General features: G+C 39.6%; 1 non-coding gene across 1 annotated transcript; it reads left to right on the plus strand.

The window, feature by feature from the left end:
- The first annotated feature begins 10,246 nt into the window (after positions 1-10,246).
- Positions 10,247-10,352, plus strand: LOC145608641 (small nucleolar RNA R71). Its single transcript, XR_014105858.1, has one exon. It is a non-coding gene; the product is annotated as a small nucleolar RNA R71 (small nucleolar RNA).
- Positions 10,353-10,873: the final 521 nt, after the last annotated feature.

Below are 10,873 nucleotides of genomic sequence, written 5' to 3' on the forward strand. Positions count from 1 at the left end.
GCAAATACGGGTCGAATCCCACAGGGAGACAGGTTCTGTTAGTTTTTGCCCAATTATTATAAACTATTTCAATAAACGAAGAGTGGTTTGATAATTAATTAACTAAAGTATGACAATAATAAAAATAAGGTTGCTCTCAGATAATTAAAATCTAGGGCAAACGTTCGGTCCACCATGCTTATACCAAACCAAGAATTGCAAACAATCCATTAATAAACAAATTAGGTCGAATAATTAAAGCACTTATTAATCCTACGGTTGGGAATTAACACTTACGAATTAACATATGTAGTTCGGTCGCTAACATAATCAAAATCGCCAATTGTAATTAAGCCTCTAAAAATATGATCTTTCAATTCTAATTTTTATTAGCTAAATAATTAACTCATGATATTGGCCAATTACATGAATCAAACAATAAAGCACAAATCAATTGGAATTATTCAAACCCTAATTCATAAATTTATAAATAATTAAGCACAAATAATCATGGTATAAACATGGCTTCCCTCACTTAACCCTAGAAAACGACTACTCACTCATAATTGAAATAAACAAAACAAAAGAGATAAATAAACTTGAATTCATAATTAATAAAATAAATAAAGAATGAAAAGAATAATTGAAATACCTTGATGATTGAATTAATGAAGAATGAAAAGCTAGGGTTCAACAATGGAGAGAAAGAAAACTAAGAAGCGTTTACTCTAGAAAATAAAGAATAGGAGAGGAAAATAAAATCCCTCAAGTATTTATATTCAAGTCTAATTCTAAGATAATTAAAATAAAAATAAATAAATAAATAAATGCATAAGCTACAATATTATTGGATGGTAGATGATGATATGGCAACAAATAAAGTCGGTAGACTGATGACGTGAAAAGAAGTGAAGACTTAAGGTCACTCGTGGCTCCAAAACGCTTCTCAACCACTCGACCAAAGCCGCAGCCGTAGGGTGGTTCCCGCGCCCTGGCAGTGGCGGCAGCGGGCATCGGGTGGCCACAGGAAAGACCCGCAGCTATATCCCTCGGGTGGCTGACTGCATTGCTTAGTTTCAAACGCTCATAACTTCTGTTCTATGAATTTTCTTGGGGCGTGCAACCTATCATTGGAAAGCACTTCAAGTCTAGTTTCCATTGAAACATGAATCACTTCATTCTAATCTGTAGAACTCGAGTTATGATCAAAACAGTGAGAAAAGGGTCATTTTTGGACACCTTGCAAGCCTTTGTTCTTCTCCGTTTCTAACTCGAATTTGCTTCCGTAAGGTCCATATCGACTCTCGTGGATGCTATTTTCATTTTCCATGCATAGAATCCTTAGAAACAACATCCACGAGCATAAATCCCTCGATCAATGAACTCGATCCATCGATTTCTATTCAAATATCATCCGAATCATCTTTAAAGACTTCGAAAGCTTCCAAATGACTATGGAATCACGTGAAACATTAAGAAAAACATAAAAGGAGCGTAATAGAGCGACATATAATGACTTATTCAGACATGACTCCAAAATTGACTAAGAAGACTATGAAAAAGCTCTTAAACTACCATAAATGTACCTAAATAAAACTATATAAATATGATTTATCAAATTCCCCCAAGCTAAACCGTTGCTTGTCCCTAAGAAACACTAGACTCAAGATGGAGAAAAAAGACAAACAGGACTTCCAGGGAACCAGAATAAGACCGACTCGACTCTCGAGCAAACTATCAAACCAAAGTTAGCGAAACTGAAATCTGGCTCGGATACATATAGAACCACGTAGCACTCATAATCTTGCAATTAACTCTCCAATCTAGATGCCACAGACATTCTCTTTCCAAGCTAGTCTCCGGCGATTTCCTGTAGATATGCTGAAGTTGAGCACGAGAGGTGCCCTACCAGCTAAGGTTATAACAAACACTCAACCTATACCATGTAGACTCGGAATGCAACAAATACTCTTTAACTTTGACTCAAAACTCATTTCACTCAATCATAACTTATGCACGAAGATCAAAAGGTCTTTATGAGGGTTGTAATGGGGCTAGGGTGAGAGGTAGGATAAACAATTTGGGAAATGTGAGAGGTGAGCTAGCTAGGAGAGTGATAATGATAGTCCACAATAACAACACAATTGAATGCATGTCAAAGATAATCTTGTTTAGCATCTTGCCTCCCCATACACCATAAAGATCAAAACAAAAATCACAATACACCAAAGTGATTTAATATCCTCTTCTTCCCTTCTTTCTTCAACCTTTCTTTTTTTTTTTCATCATTCTCTTATTTTTTTTATACCTTATTTATTCTGCTTTTTTTCTCTTTTTTTTTTAAATTTTAATTTTAATTTTTTTTCTCTTTTTTCATACTTTTTTTTTTCAAAATCTCCTTTATTGCACCATGAACCAAATATTTAGCCAAATAAAAATCACAAATCACAAATAGACCACTCTCCCAAGCTAGACTTGGGAATAGTAACCAATTGAGGCCGAAGGCTTGTAATATGGCTAATTCAATGAATGATAAAGCTCAACATGGGTAACAATTAAGGAGCAAATGTACAAAAATAACTTCTGGAGGCTCAAATTAAGAAAAAGAAAGACCTTTATCATTTCAAATGTACACTCATCACAACCGAATTACTACGAGTCTTAAGGCAAAATCAAGATCAATGTTGCACCAGGAACTATCACACATACAAAAATATAGATGTTATAAATGAGACAGTCAATCAATCAGGTTCAAAAACTCACATGGCTTGGGTTCTACAAAATCTCGACTAGCTACACTCAAAAAGAGCAAAACATCTTACCACAAACCTATTAATCGCAAGCTACATTGCTACCCAGTTATCAACATATAAAGCACACCGACCGAATTTCAAAATCATAACTATGATGAGAAGAAGCTCAAGAGAGTCTAATCTAATCCGCACATGTTTCGAAGTAGAACAAATGTAAGATAGGCACAAATATACATTAATCAAAAGCACAACAAAACTATGAAAGCAATACATTTTTTCGTTGCGCGTAAAATCCCACTCCTAATGAATGGTACAAACCGTACAACAGTCCTAAGAAAGCAATAAAAACTACACTATGAAAGCAATTAAAGATAAGTATCCCTCCCCCAAGCTAGAATGAAGCACAATGTCCTCACTGTGTACAAGCATACAAAGGAGAAAGGAAAGGTATGGCTCACTCAAAGGGACTCGCTACTACCATTAGGTATGGTAGCAGTGACAACAACAGAAACAATGGCCCTAGGAACTCCAACATGGCAACGCAAATCACGAATCTCAGCATATAGATCCTGTACATGTCCTTCAATGGTGGTGAGTCGTGTGAGAATTGAATCCTGAAAAGAAAGACAAGAATCCATAAAATTTTTCAGTTGCTCATCAAGAGTGAGTGGAGCTGTCGTAGTACTAGAAGTTGGGTTACTAGAGGATGGTGAAGGGCGAGAATGAGAGCTATCTTCAACCACCGGGCTATTTGGTCTAACGGCCGTTGATTGACAATGTGAAAAAGGGAAAGTACGTTGCACTTCACCGTGTACCTCTATTCGCTCGGTGATCTCACGTGGTTTCCAACTTAGACTACTTGCATCGTGCGGTGCATCATTCAGGAAAATGTCGTACACAACCTTGCATCGGAACTTTGGAAACCCTTAACAAACCAAACATATCGACCCTTGGACTGGTGAAAAAGCCAACCGAATCTGTCCATTGCAGCCTGATTGATGTAGTTGGTGGATTCAAATGTCTCTTTATTTTTCAAATCAACATATAATGCCGCACACAACACAGAAAAAAATCTACCCATGGAAATATCACCCTTCTTCAGATCCCGCTCCCATAAAAATGCTTCAATGAGGAATTTGGCGATATTAAGGCTGGCATTTCCATGAGATCTAGTGAGCCACCATAGAAGTTTTAAGTCCAATGTAGTCACCTGGCCTGCCTCACTCTTGGTTCGAAATAACTGAAGTATAAATCGATGTAGCATGCGAAGAGCTGGACAACCAATAGAACTAGATTTGCTAACACCAGACTCCCAATCTGTTCGACCTGTTATTTGTTTCCAAAAAGTGCTCGAGTCGAAGAGAGAGTAGCTTGGACTTCCCTTGAATTTCATAAACTCTTTCGGACCCATGACACCTTTATTCGGCCATCCAAAAGCGATGTTCACATCATCCCATGACATAATCCGCTCGTCTCCATCTAAAGAAAATACCACATCTCCCTTATTTGATTGGACATCAAGTGAGGCAAGAAATTCGATGACAAGTGATGGACATATATCATGATCAATATGAAGGACCTTATTCCATCCATGTGTTATTGCAATGTTATCAAAGAACCATTCAAACCCAAGGTTTTTAGCATCTGAGAGAGAAAAGTAAAGAGTGTGTCCCATGGTTCTATCTTTGATCTTCCTTGCACATTGTTTTTGAGACTCGGTTAACCAAGAAAGTGGAGTTTATGGTGATGGGGGAGAGGTTGGACTCTAGATGGTGCTTTAGGTGTGGAGGTTTTAGGGGTTGGCTTAGATTGTGTAGGTCGTTTTGTGGGTTTGGTCGGTGGTTTTTTGTGATTTTTCGAGAATATGCGTTGGGGTCATAGAGTGGCTTAGGTGCCAAAGAGGTTCGTGTTCTTGTCCTCATGGTGAAAGTGATGAGAAATTTAATCAACAAAGAAACACAAACCAATGAACAAGAATAATCCAAAGACAAATATGTGTCACCCAAAATAATTCACAACCAATCCACACAAAAATTATACACAAAATCAATACTACCACACCAACTTGGGAAAATAATTGATAAAAAGGTTAAAACTCAAGAATTAGCACAATTGTAGAATAGTAAGAGATGAAAAATTTGAAATTTATACCTCTACAATGAGAATTGTGCATCAAAAATATGTAAAACCTCCTATAATAGTCCAAGGATACCTCCAAAATTCCCAATTTGATGCCGCACAACTTGTAATTTCAAAAGCCCTAAATCAATTGGAAAAGTTAGGGTTTATGAAATTCAAAAGGAAGAGAAGGATTATGGTGATAGATGGTGATAAGAAGGTGGAGGTTCGGTGGGTGGTGGTCGCCGATGGGGTGGGGCGACGGTGGTGGGTGCGGTTGTGGTAGAGGTGGCGAAGGAGAGAGGAGAGAGAGAGAGGGTGGGGGTAATGTACGTTCTTCTCTCTTCTCTTCTTTTTTTTTTTTTTCAGTATTGGTTTTCTGATTTTTTTTTTCTGGTGGGTTCGCCAAAATTCGTGGCCGCAGGCTGGCCTGCGGGCTGGCAATGGCTGCGGAGGGGGGTGGGGAAGGCGCGGGACAGGGCCGCGGGGTGGGCTGCGGGTGGGGTTTCGGGTTTTTTTTGCTGCTGCAGTTTTTTTTTTTTTTTTTTTTTTTTAAGGCCTTCACTCTATTTCAAGCATCAATTGGTGGATCGGAGAGATAAATCGTCTCCAATTTGCCGATAAAAGCACCCTCAATATATAGCTATAAACATTGTCCATTTACCTTGAATTTCGTGCCGTTTTTGCTAGCAACCTCAATGGCTCCATGTGCTTTGACATCAGTAACTGTGAAAGGCCCGGACCATCTAGACTTAAGCTTTCCAGGAAAGAGCCGAAGTCTCGAGTTATAAAGCAAGACCTTGTCGCCAACCTTGAACTCTCGTTTCTGGATCATCTTATCATGCAACTTCTTTGTTTTCTCTTTGTAGAGCCTATGATTCTCATAAGCATCAAGTTGTATCTCATCTAGCTCGTTCAATTGAAGAAGTCTCGCTTCACCGGCCTTTTCTAGATCTAAATTAATCTCCTTGACGGCCCATTGTGAAAGATATTCCATTTCGACCGGTAAATGACAAGCTTTGCCATACACCAACCGATATGGAGTTGTCCCTAACGGGGTCTTGTAAGCCGTTCGCAATGCCCACAATGTATCATCCAACTTCAATGACCAATCTTTCCGGGACTTGTTGACAACCTTTTCAAGGATTCTTTTGATTTGTCGATTAGATACCTTAACTTGGCCGCTCGTTTGAGGATGATAGGCCAAGCCAACCTTGTGAGTAACTCCATGTTTCTTAAGAAGAGCCTTGAAAGTTCGTTGATGGAAATGAGAACCACCGTCACTAATAACAACTCCTGGGACTCCGAATCGCGGAAAAATGATCTTTTTAAATAGCTTCATAACGACTTTTGAATCATTAGTAGGCGACGCAATAGGTTCGACCCACTTGGTGACATAGTCGACGGCAACCAAAATGTATCAATTCCCACAAGAAGAGGGAAATGGTCCCATAAAATCAATGCCCCAGACATCAAAAGGCTCGACCTCAAGAATCCCATTTTGTGGCATCTCTTGCCTCTTCGATATATTTCCCGTTCTTTTGACACTCATCACATGCATTACAAAAGGCACGAACATCCTTGAATAATGAGGGCCAATAGAAACCACATTGAAGCACTCGGTAGGCAGTTGCAGTAGAACCAAGATGCCCACTAGAAGGTAGAGTATGGCAATGATGAAGGACACCATGAGTATCCCAATCTGCTACACATCTCCGAAAAATCCCATCAGAACACTTACGATACAAGTGAGGGTCATCCCAAAAGTACTGATTGGCATCATGGTAGAACTTCTTGCGTTGTTGGTAAGTCAAATCCGGAGGATGTGAACCACCTACACAAAAATTAGCATAGTCAGCATACCATGGAGATACAGAAGAAACAGAGAACAAATTATCATCGGGGAAAGAGTCATTTATAGGGCTATCTGAAGTAGACTAAAATCTCAATCGAGAAAGGTGATCCGCAACAACGTTCTCGGCACCCGTTTTATCTCGAATCTCTAAATCGAACTCTTGAAGGAGAAAAATCCATCAAATGAGCCTCGGTTTAGCCTCTTTCTTTGCTAGAAGATACATCAGAACGGCATGGTCAGTGTGGACAATTACTTTCGAACCAATGAGGTAAGTTTGAAACTTGTCAAGAGCATACACAATATCTAGGAGCTCTTTCTCAGTGGTGGCATAATTCATCTGAGCCTCATCTAAGGTTTTACTAGCATAGTAAATGGCATGCAAAACCTTGTTCTTTCGTTGTCCAAGCACGGCTCCCACAGCATAGTCACTCGCATCACACATGATCTCGAATGGCAAATCCCAATCCGGAGGTTGTATGATAGGAGCAGTTATCAATGCCTCCTTAATCCTGTTAAAAGACTCCATACAAGCATCAGTAAACTCAAATGTGGCATCCTTAAGCAATAATTGAGTGAGGGGTTTCGCTATTTTTGAAAAATCTTTTATAAATCGGCGATAAAACCCTGCATGACCAAGAAAACTTCTCACTCCCTTGACATTCACGGGAGGGGTAAGTTTCTCAATCACCTCAATTTTTGCTTTGTCAACTTGGATGCCACGGTCAGAAATAAGATGACCAAGTACCACTCCTTCATTGACCATGAAGTGGCACTTTTCCCAATTCAAGACCAAATTGACATCTGTACAACGTTTAAGCACCTTAGAAAGGTTATGCAAGCACATATCAAAGTAAGAATCATAAACACTGAAATCATCCATAAATACCTCCATGATGTTCTCAATGAAATCAGAGAAAATGGCCATCATACACCTTTGAAACGTCGCAGGGGCGTTACACAACCCAAATGGCATTCTGCGATAAGCAAATGTACCATAGGGGCATGTGAACGTTGTCTTCTCTTGATCTTCCGGATGAATGGGAATCTGAAAGAAACCTGAATATCCATCCAAATAACAGAAAAAACTATGTTTTGCTAATCTTTCAAGCATTTGATCTATAAAAGGTAAGGGGAAGTGATCTTTCAAGGTGGATGTATTCAACCTACGATAATCGATACACATACGCCAACCTGTGACAACACGAGTAGGAATTAGTTCATTCTTATCATTTTTAACAACAGTTGTCCCCCCTTTCTTAGGAACGACTTGTACTGGGCTCACCCACTTAGAATCTGAGATGGGGTGGATGATGCCCGCGTCAAGAAGTTTCATTACCTCTTTCTTCACCATCTCTTGCATATTAGGATTCAATCAACGTTGTGGTTGGATGCAAGGGCAATGATTCTCTTCCAAATTGATTCTATGCATACAAAAATTAGGACTTATCCCTGTAAGATCGTTAATGCTATACCTGATTTCCTTTTTATGCATGCGAAGCACAGTCAAAAGCTTAGAAACTTGGTATTATCGAGTTTAGCACTAACAATTACAGGGCATTCCTCATTATCATCAAGAAATGCATATTTAAGATGAGAAGGCAAAGGTTTTAACTCTACCTTTTTTACTTGTGACTTAGAAGTAGAACAAATAGTTTCCATTACCTCGAACCCCTCAGTGTTAGGGGCATCCAAGTCACGAATTAAGGAGTCAATCTCTGCATCTCCTTCTCCTTCAGAGACCTCCAGGGTGAGAACAGCTTCTAATGGATCATTAGCTAACTCACGAGGCGTATCATCTCTCACAATCTCATCAAGCACATCAATCCTGCAACAAGTATTCTCAGGCATAGGCGACTTCATTGCATTGGTTAGATTAAAAGTCCTTGTATCATCACCAACAGACAAAGTAAGGGACCCAGACTTGACATCAATAACAGCACCTGCAGTACACAAGAAAGGTCTACCTAAAATGATCGGGATATTACTATCCTCCTCCATATCCAAAACTACAAAGTCAACAGGAATGAAAAATTTCCCGACCCGAACGGGGATATCCTCCAAAACACCTAAAGGGTATTTTATAGAACGATCCGCCATATGCAAAGTGATCTGTGTGCATTTTAAAGCTCCCATATTCAACCTGTTACAAACAGAAAGAGGCATAACAGACACACTAGCACCTAAGTCACATAAAGCTTTATCAATGAATAATGCACCTACATGACATGGGATGGAAAAACTACCAGGGTCCTTAAGCTTAGGTGGGGATTTATTTTACAATATAGCACTACACTCTGCAGTTAGAGCGACTGTTTCTACACCACCAAAGTCTTTCTTCTTAGTAATCATTTCCTTTAAAAACTTTGCATACATTGGAACTTGAGAGACCAAATCAGTAAAAGGAACAGTTACCTTAAGTTTCTTGACCATAGTCAAGAACTTACCAAATTGTTGATCTACCTTGTTCTTTTGCATCCGATGTGGGAATGGTAGCTTTGGCTCGACAGGTGGAGGCTCGAAACCTTTCTTTTTCTCTTTCTCAGCATCACTTGCTTTAGCTTTCCCATATTTTGAGGTGGGAAAATCATCCAAGGCCTTCTCTGCAACCTTACTCTTATCCTTCTCAAGATTTGCATCATCAATAGGAATTTGGGGCCCTTCATAGCTAACACCACTACGAGTAGTGATAGCATTGGTGGTCTCCTTAGGGATAGGCTGTCCTGGTAAGTGGCCAGGTTGCCTTTGGATATTGGTACCTGCAACTTGCGCGATTTGGTTCTCCAAATGCTTTGTCGTATTTTTCAACTCCTTGATGCTATCTTCAGTGTTTTGCTTCATGGATGTCATCATTCTCAAGAGGTCAGACATAGTCGGCTCTTGAGTGCTAGCATTTCCATGAGTAGGTTATTGAGGTGGTCTATTGAAACCCGGAGGAGCATGATGAGAGGTCCCTTGTTGATTGGGTGGAGGCCTTGCAACATATTGTTGAGGTTGAGGGTTTTGAGGCTGTGACCACTGTTGCTGAGGTTGAGGATTTTGAACATTGTTGCTTTTATATGAGAAGTAGGGATGATTCCTCCAACCTGGATTGAATGTGTTAGAATATGGGTCATTTGGTTGCCTTTGTTGAAAGGCATTCACCTGCTCCATCTGATTGGTATCTTGAGAATTCTAAGAACATTGATATCTAAAGTGACCCTGTATCCCACACAATTCAAAAAAAAAATTAGTTTGCAGAGGTTGAGAAGACATAGCATTAAAAGATACAAGAGAGGAGTCCTGAGTGGCCTGTAACGCATCAATCTTTGCAGTTAATGGAGCCATCTGAGAAGTTAAGATTGAATAGGCTTCAACTTCTATCTTCCCTTTATTTGCTCGTGTTCTTGGAGAAGAAAAATGATTGGCTGCAAGATTTGCAAGGAAATCATACCCTTCCTCGATTGTCTTGTCAAGGAAAACACCACCTGTGGCAGAATCAACAATACATTTAGTCTCGGGTTCTAGTCCGTTATAGAAAATACAAACAAGATTCCACTTCTCAAAATTGTGATGCGGGCATGATCATTGAAGATCTAAGAATCTATAACATGCTTCCCTAAGAGATTCCCCCGACTCTTGAGAAAATGTTGATATTTGATGTCGAATCTTTTCAGTTTTTTCAGGGGGGAAAATATTCTTTGAGGAATGTTTGAGAAATCTTGCTCCACTCCGTCTCCTCGACAGTGTTCAACCACTTTTGAGCTCTATCGTGAAGGAAAAATCCACACAACATCACCTTAAATTGATCTTGAGTGACTCCTTTGTGATGAACAGTGGAGCATAATTGTTGAAATCTCTGCAAGTGATTAATTGGCTCGTCAATATGATGGCCGCTAAACTGATTTTGTTGGACCATACTGAGCAATGCGGGTTTAATTTCAAAGTTCTCTGCAGTGATTGCTGGCATTTTAAGACCCGTTGGAATGCCATCTTGGGATGGTACTCCGTAAGAATTAAGAGACCTATTATCAGTCATCTCTTTGCGTGTGTCAGACTGTGTTGTAGAGCTCTTCTGTGGGTGGGTCTTTTTCTGCTTCCCTTTCCCTTATTTTTTGAGTTGCCTAAGGGTCTTGTCCAAGTCCAGATCCGTAGGGATCAAATCAGCTGTTCGTTTTGACCTGGGCATAAA

The sequence above is a fragment of the Chenopodium album genome, chromosome 2 (assembly GCF_948465745.1).
Source record: "Chenopodium album chromosome 2, dcCheAlbu1.1, whole genome shotgun sequence".
Lineage (NCBI taxonomy): Eukaryota > Viridiplantae > Streptophyta > Magnoliopsida > Caryophyllales > Amaranthaceae > Chenopodium > Chenopodium album.